The sequence below is a fragment of the Hylobates moloch genome, unplaced genomic scaffold (assembly GCF_009828535.3).
Source record: "Hylobates moloch isolate HMO894 unplaced genomic scaffold, HMol_V3 SCAFFOLD_2, whole genome shotgun sequence".
Taxonomy (NCBI): Eukaryota; Metazoa; Chordata; class Mammalia; order Primates; family Hylobatidae; genus Hylobates; species Hylobates moloch.
The window spans coordinates 85,190,519-85,205,643 of record NW_026652277.1 but is presented as its reverse complement, the minus strand read 5'-3'; the positions used below and the strand labels follow the sequence as shown (position 1 = coordinate 85,205,643).

The 15,125-nt window shown below is 40.1% G+C and overlaps 1 long non-coding RNA gene across 1 annotated transcript in view; it reads right to left on the bottom strand.

The window, feature by feature from the left end:
* The window catches only part of LOC131382634 (uncharacterized), a 1,005,882-nt gene that overhangs the window by 839,313 nt on the left and 151,444 nt on the right, over positions 1 to 15,125 (bottom strand). Inside the window, exon 3 of the long non-coding RNA XR_009212201.1 lies at positions 1,017 to 1,054. This is a non-coding gene — a long non-coding RNA (uncharacterized LOC131382634). The remainder of the gene's footprint in view (positions 1 to 1,016; positions 1,055 to 15,125) is intronic.

Here is a 15,125-nt window from a genome sequence, read left to right as displayed (position 1 = left end):
TGCATGAAGGAATCAGAGGAGACCTGCTAACCATGAAAAGAAGAGCACAGCAATAGAGAACCAAAGTGGCACAAGAATGATCATCTTTGAATAATTTAGAATCAAATAACATCAAATCAACAAACACTTATTGAAGCTCTCCATGTTTTCCATCCTTGATTCCTGTGTTATTCAGCATTTTTGGTAGGTTTCCAGAAGGCAGCCTTCTCTCAAAAGTACTGTTAGGTTATAATGTTTGTAAGTCCTGTCTTCAGGCTCTCTTACTGCTCATGAGTATCAATCACATAAAATTGTGTAAACTCCTGCTTTATAAAAAAGCAAGAGGCAAAAATCTTCCTGCCTGGCATTTCAATGCAGTTGAATTCAATGTCATGATAGCAGTAAATATAAATTGATTTCTAGTATAATAACCAATAAGGAAACCCTAAGTTTCCTCAGAACCCAGATAGCATGTAATAAATTCTCCATATCTTGACAAATTTTTAAACAAAATATTTTAGCTCTTCTTCTAGCTTTCAAAATATGCATTAAAACCAGAAGACAAAGACTTAAATCCAAATGCAGTATCATCGTATGGCAAGGTCACATAATTGCATGAAAAAATTGATTCTAAATTACAAAATTCATTACAAATAAAAGTTTAGAATGCATTGATATATAGTGTAGTGGTACCAGACAACGAGTTGAAATCCTAAATTAACCACTTAATAGATGCATAACCTTGTCATATTTCTTAACATATGTGTGCTTCATTTTCTTTGTCTGTAAATAGGAATAATGGTAACTACCAAATAGGATAGTTGCAAAAGTTCTATGGATTAATAATGCCTGGCACATAGTAAGCACCAAAAATTGTGTTTGTCATTATTAGTAGTATTGCTAGTACTATTACTCCTATGAATAAAAGACTCCATGAGCAATTAGGAAAATAAAGTGATGCTTACCAGGAGTCAATATGTATTCAGCATGAATTCTCTTTCATTTTATACAACTACCAATGTAAAAGATGTACAAACCTTGCCTATCTTCTTTCTTTTGAAGCTTCAGTATTCACCTGTGAAAAATAAGTAAAGAGGGTAACTTTATTTCCATAACTTAAGAGATTTTTAAAGATACAAAAGATGATAAGTTATTAATTTAACAATTAAAAAGCCTCAGAGAATGGAGCAAGATGAAAGAATTGAAGCCTACACCATTTGTTCCCTCGGCAGGAACACCAAATTTTGACAACTGTCTGTACAAAGAAAAGCACCATCACAAGAACCAAAAATCAGGTGAACACACGCAGTACCTGGTTTTAACTTCATATCACTGAAAGAGGCATTGAAGAGGGTAGCAGACAGCCTTGAATTGCTGATGCCACCCCGTCTTCATCCTCCAGCAGTAGCCAGGCAGCACAGAATCTAGGCAGTTGGGGAAGGGAGAGCACAGTGACAGGAGCACTTTACATTGAACTCAGGGATGCCCTCTCACAGCAGAGAGCAAAGCCATGCTGGGCTTAGCCAGCACCCATGCATGAAGCAAGCATTTGGACCAGACCTAGCCAGAGGGGAATGTGCCCATCCCAGAGGTCAAAACTTGAGTTTCTTGGCAGCTTTGCCACCATGGGCCGAAGTGCTCTGGGGTTCTAGGTAAACTTGAAAGGCAGTCTAGGACACAAAAAGTGCAACTCCTAGGAAACTCCTAGTGCTGGGATGGGCTCAGAGCCAGTAAACTAAGGTTGTATTTGACCTAGGGAGACACGAGCTAGGGTAGCTAAGGGAGTGCTTGAGCCATTCACCCCCCAATCACAGGCAGTGCAGCTCACAGCAATGAAGGTGATCCCTTCCTTCTGCTTAAGATCAAAGAGTAAAGACAACTTTGTCCTGCATTTTGTATAGCAGCTCAGCAACAGTATGACAGAGCACCCAGCAGAGTCATGAGGCCCCTGTTCCAGGGTCAAGCTCATAGATACCATTTCTAGACACATCCCAAGGCATAAAAGAAACTTCTGCCTTGAAGGGAAGGATTCAGTCCTGGCAAAATTTATTACCTGCCGAATAAAAAGCCCTTGGACACTGAATAACCAGCACTGATACCCAGGTAGTATGTCATGGGCCTTGGGCTCTGAGATGTGACCTAGCACACTCCCAGCTGTGGTGGATATGGTGAAAATCTCCTTCTATTTAAGAAAAGCAGAAGGAAAAGTAAAGGGGACTTTGTCGAACACCTTAGGTACCAGCTCAGCCAATTGGGTAGAGCAAAAAGCAGGCTCTTGGGGTCCCTGGGTCCAGGCATAGGCTCTTGGACAGCATTTCTAGACCTTCTCTGGGCCACAGCAGAACCCACTGCCCTGAAATGGAGTCCCAGGCCTAGCAGCATTCACCACAAGCTGACTGAAGAGCCCTTGCGCTTTAAATGAACAGCAGCAGTGGCCTAGCAAAACCCAATGTGGAACAGTGGTAGTGGTGGCCACTGGGAGAGGGTCCTCTGCCTGTGGAAAGGGGATGGAAAAGCAGGAAGAACATGGTATTCTAGTTTGAGTATCAGCTTAGCAGCAGTAGAATAGAATGTCAGGTAAATTTCTAAGGTTATTGACTCCAATCCCTGACTCCTAGACAGCATCTCTGGAACTGCTTAGGGTGTGGGAGAACTTGCCACTCTAAAGAAAAGGATATAAACCTGGTTGGCTTTGCCACCTGACAATTATAGAGTGCTAGGGACTTGAGTGAACATAGGTGGTAGCCAGGTCATGGTTACAGTGGGCCTTGGTCAAGATCCAGTGCTAGGCTGGTATCAGGTCTGACACAGCATAGTCCCAGTGGTGGTGGCCACAAAGGTGCTTACATCACCACACCTCCAGTTCCAGGCAGCTCAAAACACAGAGAAAGACTCTGTTTGGGAGAAAGTAAGGGAAAAGTATAAGAGTCTTTGCCTGGTTATCCAGAGTATTCTTCTGGATCTCATCCAAGACCACCAGGGTGGTACCTCTATTAGTCTACAAAAAACACAGCATTTTGGTGCTTGAGGCCCAAGCCCCTTTGAATACGTGGAAATAATCCGCAAGATGGACAGGCATAAACAAGCCTAGATTGCAAAGACTACAATAAATACCTAACTCTTCAATGCCTAGACAGGAACAAGCATCTAAAGCTTCAAGATCATCCATGAAAACTGACCACACCAAATGAACTAAATAAGGCATCAAGAAAACAGAGATATGTAACACTTCAGACAGAGGATTCAAAATAGCCATTTTGAGGAAACCCAAAGAAATTGAAGATAACACAGAGAAGAAACTCAGAATTCTATCAGATAAAGTTAACAAACAGATTAAAATGATGAAAAAGCATCAAGCAGAAATACTGCAGATGAAAAATGCAATTGGCATAACTGAAGAATGCAACAGAGTCTTTTAATAGCAGAGTTCATCAAACAGAAGAAATAATTAGTGAGCTTGAAGACAAGCCATTTAAAAACACATGGTCACAAGAGAAAAAAGAAAAATGAATAAAAAACAATAAAGCACACCTACAACATCTAGAAAACAACCCCAAAAGGGCAAATCTAAGAATTATTGGCCTCAAAAAGGAGGTAGAGAAAGAGATGTGGTAGAAAGCTATTCAAAGGGAAAATATTACAGAACTTCAGAAACCTAGAGAAAGACGTCAACATTCAAGTACAAGAAGGTTATAGAACACTAAGCAGATTTAACCCAAAGAAGTCACCTCAAGGCATTTAGTAATCAAACTTCCAAAGGTCAAGGATAAAGAGAAGATTCTAAAAGCAGCAAGAGGAAAGCAACAATATACAATGAGCTCCAATACATCCGGCAGCAGACTTTTCAGTGGAAACCTTACAGACCAGAAAAGAGTGGCATGACATACTTAAAGTTCTGAAGGAATCAAACTCTTACCCTATAATAATATATCCCGTGAAAATATCCTTAAAGCATGGAGGAGAAACAAAGACCTTCCCAGACAAACAAAAGTTGATTTCATCAACACCATATTTGTCCTACAAGAAATGCTAAAGGGAGTTATTCAAACTGAAAGGAAAGGTTGGTAACGAGTAATATGGCTAGGGTTTGTGTCCCCAACAAAATCTCATCTTGAATTATAATCCAAATAATCCCTACATATGAGGGAGAGAACAGGTGGTGGTGAGATCATGGGGGTGGTATCTCTCATGCTGTTCTCATGATACTGAGTGAGTTCTCATGAGATCTAATGGTTTTTAAGGATTTTTTTCCCCCTTCACTCAGCAGTTCCCCTTTCTGCTGCCTTGGGAAGAGGTGCCTTGCTTCCCCTTCACCTTCTGCCATGACTGTGAGTTTCCTGAGGTCTCCCAAGCCATACTAAACTGTGACTCAATTGAACTTATTTCCTCTATAAATTACCCAGTCCCAGGCAGTTCTTCATAGCAGTGTGAGAATGGACTAATACAATGAGCAGCACACAAGAAAAACATAGAATATTATAAGAATATTATAACACTGTAATTGTGGTGTAAACTACTTTTAAGTAGAAACACTAAATGATAAACCAGTCAGAAGTAATAACTAAAAAAACTTCTCAAGACATAGTACAATAAAGTATAAATAGAAAAAACAAAAACTGGGGTTGCTTCCAAGATGGCCGAATAGAAATAGCTCTGGTCTGCAGCTCCCAGCAAGACTGATGCAGAAGATGGGTGATTTCTGCATTTCCAACTGAGGTACCTGGTTCTTCTCATTGTGACTGGTTGGACAGTGGAAGCAGCCCACAGAGGGTGAGCTGAAGCAGAGTGGGGTGTTGCCTCACCCAGGAAGCACAAGGGGTCAGGGGATTTCCTTTTCCTAGCCAAGAGAAGCCACGACAGACTGTACCTGGAGGAACAGTGTACTCCTGATGAAATACTGCACTTTTCCCATAGTCTTAGCAACCAGCAGACCAGGAGATATTCTCCCGTGCCTGGCTCAACAGGTCCCATGCCTATGGAGCCTTGCTCACTGCTACTGCAGCAGTCTGAGATTGACCTGTGGCACTGCACCTTGAGGGGGGGGAGGGGGGTCCACCATTGCTGAGGCCTGAGTAGCTCACAGGGTAAACGAAGAGGCCAGGAAGCACGAACTGGGCAGAGCCCACCAAAGCTCAGTAAGGCCTACTGCCTCTATAGATTCCACCTCTGGGGGCAGGTCATAGTAGAAAAGGCAGCAGACAGCTTCTGCAGATTTAAACGTCCCTGTCTGACAGCACTGAAGAGAGCAGTGGTTCTCTCAGCACAGCGTTCAGGCTCCAAGAATGGACAGACTGCCTCCTCAAGCAGGTCCCTGACCCCCATGTAGCCTGACTGGGAAACACCTCCCAGTAAGGGCCAACAGACACCTCAAGCAGGTGAGTGCCCCTTTGGGACGAAGCTTCCAGAGGAAGGATCAGACAGCAATATTTGCTGTTCTGCAGCCTCTGCTGGTGATACCCAGGTAAACAGGGTCTGGAGTGGACCTCCAGCAAATTCCAACAGACCTGCAGCTGAGGGGTCTGACTGTTAGAAGGAAAACTAATAAACAGAAAGGAATAGCATCAACATCAACAAAAATGACATCCACACTAAAACTCCATCTATAGGTCACCAACATCAAAGACCAAACTTAGATAAAACCACAAAGATGGGAAGACACTGGAGTAAAGCTGAAAATTCCAAAAACCAGAGTGCCTCTTCTCCCCCAAATGATCGCAGCTCCTCACAAGCAAGGGAACAAAACTGGATAGAGAATGAGTTTGACAAATTGACAAAAGTAGGATCAGAAGGTCAGTAATAACAAACTTCTCCGAGCTAAAGGAGCATGTTCTAACCCATTGCAAGGAAGCTAAAAACATTCAAAAAAGGTTAGACAAATGGCTAACTAGAATAAACAGCGTAGAGAAAACCTTAAATGACCTGATGGACCTGAAAAACACAGCACAAGAACTTCTTGATGCATGCACAGGCTTCAATAGCCGATTTGATCAAGTGGACGAAAGGATATCAGTGACTGAAGATCAAGTTAATGAAGTAAAGCGAGAAGACAAGATTAGAGAAAAAAAAGTGAAAACAAATGAACAAAGTCTGCAAGAAATATGTAACTATGTGAAATAACCAAAGATACATTCGATTGATGTACAGGAAAGTGATGGGGAGAATGGAACTAAGTTAGAAAACACTGTTTAGGATATTATCCAGGAGAACTTCCCCAACCTAGCAAGGCAGGCCAACATTCAATCCATGAAATACAGAGAATGCCACAAAGATACTCCTCGAGAAGAGCAACCCCAAGACACATAACTCTCAGATTTGCCAAGGTTGAAATAAAAAAAAAAAAGTGTTAAGGGCAGACAGAGGGAAAGGTCAGGTTACCCACAAAGGGAAGCCCATCAGACTAACAGCAGATGTCTCTGAAGAAACCTTACAAGTCAGAACAGAGTGGGGGGCAATATTCAACATTCTTAAAGAAAATAATTTTCAACCCAGAATCTCATATCCAGCCAAACTAAGCATGATAAGTGAAGGAGAAATAAAATCCTTTACAGACAAGGAAATGCTAAGAGATTTTGTCGTGACCAGGCCTGCCTTACAAGAGCTCCTGAAGGACTAAACATAGAAAGAAACAACTGGTACCGGAATAGGAACAGCTCCAGTCTACAGCTCCCAGCATGAGCAATGCAGAAGACGTATGATTTCTGCATTTACAACCGAGGTACCGAGTTCATCTCACTGGGGATTGTCAGACAGTGGATGTAGGACAGTGGGTGCAGCAGCGCACTGAGCATGAGCCGAAGCAGGGTGAGGCATCACCTCACTTGACAAGTGCAAGGGGTTAGGGAATTCCCTTTCCTATCCAAGGAAAGGGGTGACAGACGGCACCTGGAAAATTGGGTCACTCCCACCCTAATACTGTGCTTTTCCAATGGTCTTAGCAAGCGGCACACCAGGATATTGTATCCCACATCTGGCTTGGAGGCTCTAACGCCCAATAAGCCTCACTCATTGCTAGCAAAGCAGTCTGAGATCAAACTGCAAGGCCACAGCGAGGCTGGGGGAGGGGTGCCCGCCATTGCCAAGGCTTCAATAGGTAAACAAAGTGACTGGGAAGCTCAAACTGGGTGGAGCCCATCACAGCTCAAGGAGGCCTGCCTGCCTCTGTAGACTCCACATCTAGGGGCAGGGCATAGCCAAACAAAAGGCAGCAGAAACGTCTGCAGACTTTAATGTACCTGTCTGACAGCTTTGAAGACAGCAGTGGTTCTCCCAGCACGCAGCTGGAGATCTGAGAACAGACAGACTTCCTCCTCAAGTGAGTCCCTGACCCCCGAGCAGCCTAACTGGAAGGCATCCCCCAGTAGGGGCAGATTGACACCTCACAAGGCCAGGTACTCCTCTGAGACAAACCTTCCAGAGGAATGATCAGGCGGCAACATTTGCTGTTCACCAATATCCGCTGTTCTGCAGACTCTGCTGCTGATACCCAGGCAAACAGGGTCTGGAGTGGACCTCCAGCAAACTCCAACAGACCTACAGCTGAGGGTCCTGACTGTTAGAAGGAAAACTAACAAAAAGAAAGGACATCCACACCAAAACCTCATCTGTACGTCACCATTATCAAAGACCAAAGGTAGATAAAACCACAAAGATGGGGAAAAAACAGAACAGAAAAACTGAAAATTCTAAAAATCAGAGTGCCTCTCATCCTCCAAATGAATGCAGCTCCTCAACAGCAATGGAACAAAGCTGGATGGAGAATGAATTTGATGAGGTGAGAGAAGAAGGCTTCAGATGATCAAATTACTCTAAGCTAAAGGAGGGAGTTTGAACCCATGGCAAAGAAGTTAAAAACCTTGAAAAAAGGTTAGATGAATGGCTAACTAGCATGACCAATGCAGAGAAGTCCTTAAAAGACCTGATGGAGCTGAAAACCACAGCAAGAGAACTACATGACAAATGCACAAGCCTCAGTAGCCAACTCGATCAACTGGAAGAAAATGTAAAAGTGATGGGAGATCAAATGAATGAAATGAAGTGAGAAGAGAAGTTTAGAGAAAAAAAGAATAAAAAGAAATGAACGAAGCCTCCAAGAAATATGGGACTATGTGAAAAGACCAAACCTACGTCTGACTGGTGTAGCTGACAGTGACGGAGAGAATGGAACAAAGTTGGAAAACACTCTGCAGGATATCATCCAGGAGAAATTCCCCAATCTAGCAAGGCAGGCCAACATTCAGATTCATGAAATACAAAGAATGCCACAAAGATACTCCTCGAGAACAGCAACTCCAAGACACATAATTGTCAGGTTCACCAAAGTTGAAATGAAGGAAAAAATGTTAAGGGCAGCCTGAGAGAAAGGTCAGGTTACCCACAAAGGGAAGCCCATCAGACTAACAGCTGATCTCTCAGCAGAAACTCTACAAGCCAGAAGAGAGTGGGGGCCAATATTCAACATTCTTCAACAAAAGAATTTTCAACCCAGAATTTCATATCCAGACAAATTAAGCTTCATAAGTGAAGGAGAAATAAAATCCGTTACAGACAACAAATGCTGAGAGATTTTGTCACCACCAGGCCTCCCCTACAAGAGCTCCTGAAGGAAGCACTAAATGTGGAAAGGAACAACTGGTACCAGCTACTGCAAAAACATGCCAAATTGTAAAAACCATCAAGGCTAGGAAGAAACTGCATCAACTAACGAGCAAAATAACCAGCTAACATCATAATGACAGGTTCAAATTCACACATAACAACATTCACCTTAAAAGTAAATGGGCTAAATGCTCCAATTAAAAGACACAGACTGCCAAATTGGACAAAACCATCAGTGTGCTGTATTCACACAGAGTGGCACTATTCACACCCATCAGTGTGCTGTATTCAGGAAACCCATCTCATGTGCAGAGACACACATAGGCTCAAAATAAAGGGATGGAGGAAGATCTACCAAGCAAACAGAAAACAAAAAAATGCAGGCATTGCAGTCCTACTGTCTGATAAAAGAGACTTTAAACCAACAAAGATCAAAAGAGGCAAACAAGGCCATTACATAATGGTAAAGGTATCAATTCAACAAGCAGAGCTAACTATCCTAAATATATATGCCCCCAATACAGGAGCAACCAGATTCATAAAGCAAGTCTTTAGAGACCTAAAAAGAGACTTAGGCTTCCACACAATAATAATGGGAGACTTTAACACCCCCACTGTCAACATTAGACAGATCAACGAGAGAGAAAGTTAACAAGGATATCCAGGAAATGAACTCAGCTCTGCAACAAGCAGACCTAATAGACATCTACAGAACTCTCCACCCCAAATCAACAGAATATACATTCTTTTCAGCACCACACCACACCTATTACAAAACTGTCCACATGGTTGGAAGTAAAGCACTCCTCAGCAAATGTAAAAGAACAGAAATTATAACAGTCTCTCAGACCACAGTGCAATCAAACTAGAACTCAGGATTAAGAAACTCACTCAAAACCACTCAACTACATGGAAACTGAACAACGTGCTCCTGAATGACTACTGGGTACATAACAAAATGAAGGCAGAAATAAAGATGTTCTTTGAAACCTACGAGAACAAAGACACAACATACCACAATCTCTGGGACATATTCAAAGCAGTGTGTAGAGAGAAATTTATTGCACTAAATGCCCACAAGACAAAGCAGGAAACATCTAAAATTGACACCCTAACATCACAATTAAAAGAACTAGAGAAGCAAGAGCAAACACATTCAAAAGCTAGCAGAAGGCAAGAAATAACAAAGATCAGAGCAGAACTGAAGGACATAGAGACACAAAAAACCCTTCAAAAAATCAATGAATCCAGGAGCTGTTTTTTTGAATAGATCAACAAAATTGATAGACCACTGGCAAGATGAATAAAGAAGAGAAGAGAGAAGAATCAAATAGATGCAATAAAAAATGATAAAGGGGATATCACCACTGATCCCACAGAAATACAAACTACCATCAGAGAATACTATAAACACTTCTATGAAAATAAACTAGAAAATCTAGAAGAAATGGATAAATTCCTCGACACATACACCCTCCCAAGACTAAACCAGGAAGAAGTTGAATCGCGCAATAGACCAATAACAGGCTCTGAAATTGAGGCAATAATTAATAGCTTACCAAGTAAAAAAAAGTCCAGGACCTGATGGATTCACAGCCGAATTTTACCAGAGGTACAAAGAGGAGCTGGTTCCATTCCTTCTGAAACTATTCCGATCAATAGAAAAAGAGGGAAACCTCCCTAACTCATTTCATGAGGCAAGCATCATGCTGATACCAAAGCCTGGTAAAGACACACAAAAAAAGACAATTTTAGACCAATATCCCTGATGAACATCGATGCAAAAATCCTCAATAAAATACTGGCAAACTGAATCCAGTAGCCCATCAAAAAGCTTATCTACCATAATCAAGTGGGCTTCATCCCTGGGATGCAAGGCTGGATCAACATATGCAAATCAATAAACTTTATCCAGCATATAAACAGAACCAACAACAAAAAACACATGATTATCTCAATAGATGAAGAAAAGGCCTTTGACAAAATTCAACAGCCCTTCATGCTAAAAACTCTCAATAAATTAGGTATTAATGGGACGTATCTCAAAATAATAAGAGCTATTTATGACAAACTCACAGCCAATATCATACTGAATGGGCAAAAACTGGAAGCATTCACTTTGAAAACTGGCACAAGACAGGGATGCCCTCTCTCACCACTCCTATTCAACATAGTGTTGAAAGTTCTGGCCAGGGCAATCAGGCAGGAGAAGGAAATAAAGGGTATTCAATTAGGAAAAGAGGAAGTCAAATTGTCCCTGTTTGCAGATGACATGATTGTATATCTAGAAAACCCCATCATCTCAGCCCAAAATCTCCTTAAGCTGATAAGCAAATTCAGCAACATCTCAGGATACAAAATCAATGTGCAAAAATTTCAAGCATTCTTATACACCAATAACACACAAACAGAGAGCCAAATCATCAGTGAACTCCCATTCACGATTGCTTCAAAGAGAATAAAATACCTAGGAATCCCACTTACAAGGGATGTGAAGGACCTCTTCAAGGAGAACTACAAACCACTGCTCAATGAAATAAAAGGGGATACAAACAAATGGAAGAATATTCCATGCTCATGGGTTGGAAGAATCAATGTCGTGAAAATGGCCATACTGCCCAAGGTAATTTATAAATTCAATGCCATCCTCATCAAGCTACCAATGACTTTCTTCACAGAATTGGAAAAAACTACTTTAAAGTTCATATGGAACCAAAAAGGAGCCCATATTGCCAAGTCAATACTCAGCCAAAAGAACAAAGCTGGAGGCATCACGCTACCTGACTTCAAACTATACTACAAGGCTACAGTAACCAAAACAGCATGGTACTGGTACCAAAACAGAGATATAGACCAATGGAACAGAACAGAGCCCTCAGAAATAATGCCGCATATCTACAACCATCTGATCTTTGACAAACCTGACAAAAACAAGAAATGGGGAAAGGATTCCCTATTTAATAAATGGTGCTGGGAAAACTGGTTAACCATATGTAGAAAGCTGAAACTGGATCCCTTCCTTACACCTTATACAAAAATTAATTCAAAATGGATTAAAGACTTTAATGTTAGATCTAAAACCATAAAAACGCTAGAAGAAAACCTAGGCAATACCATTCAGGACATAGGCATGGGCAAGGACTTCATGTCTAAAACACCAAAAGCAATGGCAACAAAAGCCAAAATTGACAAATGGGATCTAATTAAACTAAAGAGCTTCTGCACAGCAAAAGAAACTACCATCAGAGTGAACAGGCAACCTACAGAATGGGAGAAAATTTTTGCAATCTACTCATCTGACAAAGGGCTAATATCCAGAATCTACAATGAACTCAAACAAATGTATAAGAAAAAAAAAAAAACCCATCAAAGAAGACACTTATGCAGCCAAAAGACACATGAAAAAATGGTCATCATCACTGGCCATCAGAGAAATGCAAATCGAAACCATTATGAGATACCATCTCATACCAGTTAGAATGGCCATCATTAAAAACTCAGGAAACAACAGGTGCTGGAGAGGATGTGGAGAAATAGGAACACTTTTACACTGTTGGCGGTACTGTGAACTAGTTCAACTGTTGTGGAAGCCGGTGTGGTGATTCCTCAGGGATCTAGAACTAGAAATACCATTTGACCCTGCCATCCCATTACTGGGTATATACCCAAAGGATTATAAATCATGCTGCTATAAAGACACATGCACATGTATGTTTATTATGGCACTATTCACAATAGCAAGACTTGGAATCAACCCAAATGTCCAACAATGATAGACTGGATTAAGAAAATGTGGCACATATACACCATGGAATACTATGCAGCCATAAAAAACGATGAGTTCATGTCCTTTGTAAGGACATGGATGAAGCTGGAAACCATCATTCTCAGTAAACTATCACAAGGACAAAAAAACCAAACACCGCATGTTCTCACTCATAGGTGGGAATTGAACAATGAGAACACATGGAGACAGGAAGGGGAACATCCCACACCAGGGCCTGTTGTGGGGTGGGGAGAGAGGGGAGGGATAGCATTAGGAGATATACCTAATGTTAAATGACGAGTTACTGGGTGCAGCACACCAACATGGCACATGTATACATATATAAATAACCTGCACGTTGTGCACATGTACCCTAAAACTTGATGTATAATAAAAAAAATTGGATTTTTAATACAGACGGGGTTTTGCCACGTTGGCCAGGCTTGTCTCAAACTCCTGACCTCAAGCAATCTGCCCACCTTGGCCTCCCAAAGTATTTACAGCACATTTTATGCAATTGCTACAGAATGCACATTTTTCTTCTCAGCATATGGATCATCCTCAAGGGCAGACCAAATGTTAGATTGCAAAACAAGTCTTAAAACATTCAAAAAATGAAATAATATCAAGCATCTTATCTGACCACAATGAAGTAAAACTAGAAATGAATTAACAACAGGAATTTTGAAAACCATACAAACAGATGGAAACTATACAACATGCGCCTGGATGACCAGTGGGTCACAGAAGAAATTTAGAAGGAAATTGAAATGTTTCTTGAATCAAATGGTAGTGGAATCAAACAACACCAAAACCCTATGGGATACAGTGAAAATGGTACTAAGAGGAAATTTTATAGCTATAAGAGCCTATCTACATCATAAAAGAAACAAATTTTAAATAAATGACTTAATGATGCATCTTAAAGAATTAGAAAAATAGAAAAGTAAGAGCAAACCAAACCCAAAACTAGTAGAAGAGAAGAAATAATAAAGATCAGAGCATAAATAAAGTTGAAGCAAACAATACAAAAGATCAGTGAAACAAAAAGGTGGTTTATTGAAAAGATGAACACAATTGACAAACGTTTAGCCAGACAAATGAAGAAAACAGGGAGAAGATCCAAATATAATAAATGAAATTAGAGATAAAAACAAGACATTACAACTGATACGAGGAATTGAAAGGATCATTAGTGGCTACTATGAGTAACTGTATGCCAATAAGTTGGAAAATCTAGAAGAAGTGGATAAATTACCAGACACATGGATACCAAGATTGAGCCATGAATAGAAAAACAACAAGTGATAAGATTGAAACAATTTTTTAAAGTCTCCCAGTAAACTTTTTGGCCTGGAATCCAATGGCTTTATTCTGAATTCTAGCAAACATTTAAAGAATAAATACCAACCCTACTCAAACTATTCCAAAATATCGAGAAAGGAATACTTTCAAACTCATCCTATGAGACCAGTATTATCCTCATATCAAAACCGACAAAAACACCTTAAAAAGGTAAGAAAACTACAGGTCAATATTTCTGATTAATACTGATGCAACAATCCTCAACAAAATACCAGCAAACTGAATTCAACAATACATTAGAAAGATCATTCATCATGACCAATTCGAATTTACACCAGGGATGCAAGAATGGTTCAACATATGCAAATCAATTAATGTGATACATTATATCAACAGAATGAAGAACAAAATCCATGTGAGCATTTTAATTAATGCTGACAAAGCATTTGATAAAAATTCAACATCCCTTCATGATAAAAATACTCAAAAAACTTGGTATAGAAGGAACATTCCTAAACATAATAAAAGCCATATATGACAGACCAACAGCTAGTATCATACTGGATGGGGAAAAACTGAAAGCCTTCCTCTAAGATCTGGAACACAACAAGAATGCTCACTTTCACCACAGTTATTCGACATAGTACTGGAAGCCCTAGCTGGAGCAATCAGACAACAGAAAGAAATAAATGGCATCCAAATTGGAAAGGAAGAAGTCAAAATAACCTTGTTTGGAGATGATATCTTGTATTTGGAAAAACCTAAAGACTCCACAAAAATACTATGAGAACCAATAATGTAGTAAAGTTGCAGGATACAAAATCAACATACAAAAATCAGCATTTCTATATGCCAACAGTGAACAATCCAAGAAATAAATCAAAAAAGTTATCCCATTTACAATAGCCACAAATAAAATTAAATACATAGGAATTAACCGAAGAAGTAAAAAATCTCTGCAATGAAAACTATGAAATACTGATGAAAGAAATTGAAGAGGACACAGAAAATGGAAAAAGATTCCATGTTCATGGATTAGAAGAACGAATATTTTTAAAATGTCCACACTACCCAAAGCAAGCTAAAGATTCAATGCAAGCTCTATCAAAATACCAATGACATTCCTCACAGAAATAAAAAAAAAATCCTAACATTTATATGGAACTACAAACAAACAAACAAACAAAAACATAATAGCAAAAGCTATCCTGAGCAAAAAAAACAAAACTGGATGAATCAAATTACTTCACTTCAAATTTTACTACAGGGCTATAGTGATGAAAACAGCATGGTACTGGCACAAAAACAGACACATAGACCAATGAAACAGACTAGAGAACTCAGAAACAAATCCATACACCTACTGTGAACAAATTTTTGACAGAGTTGTAAAGAATATATACTAGGGAAAACAGTATCTCCAATAAATAGTGCTGGGAAAACAGACTATCCACATGCAAAATAATAAAACTAGACATCT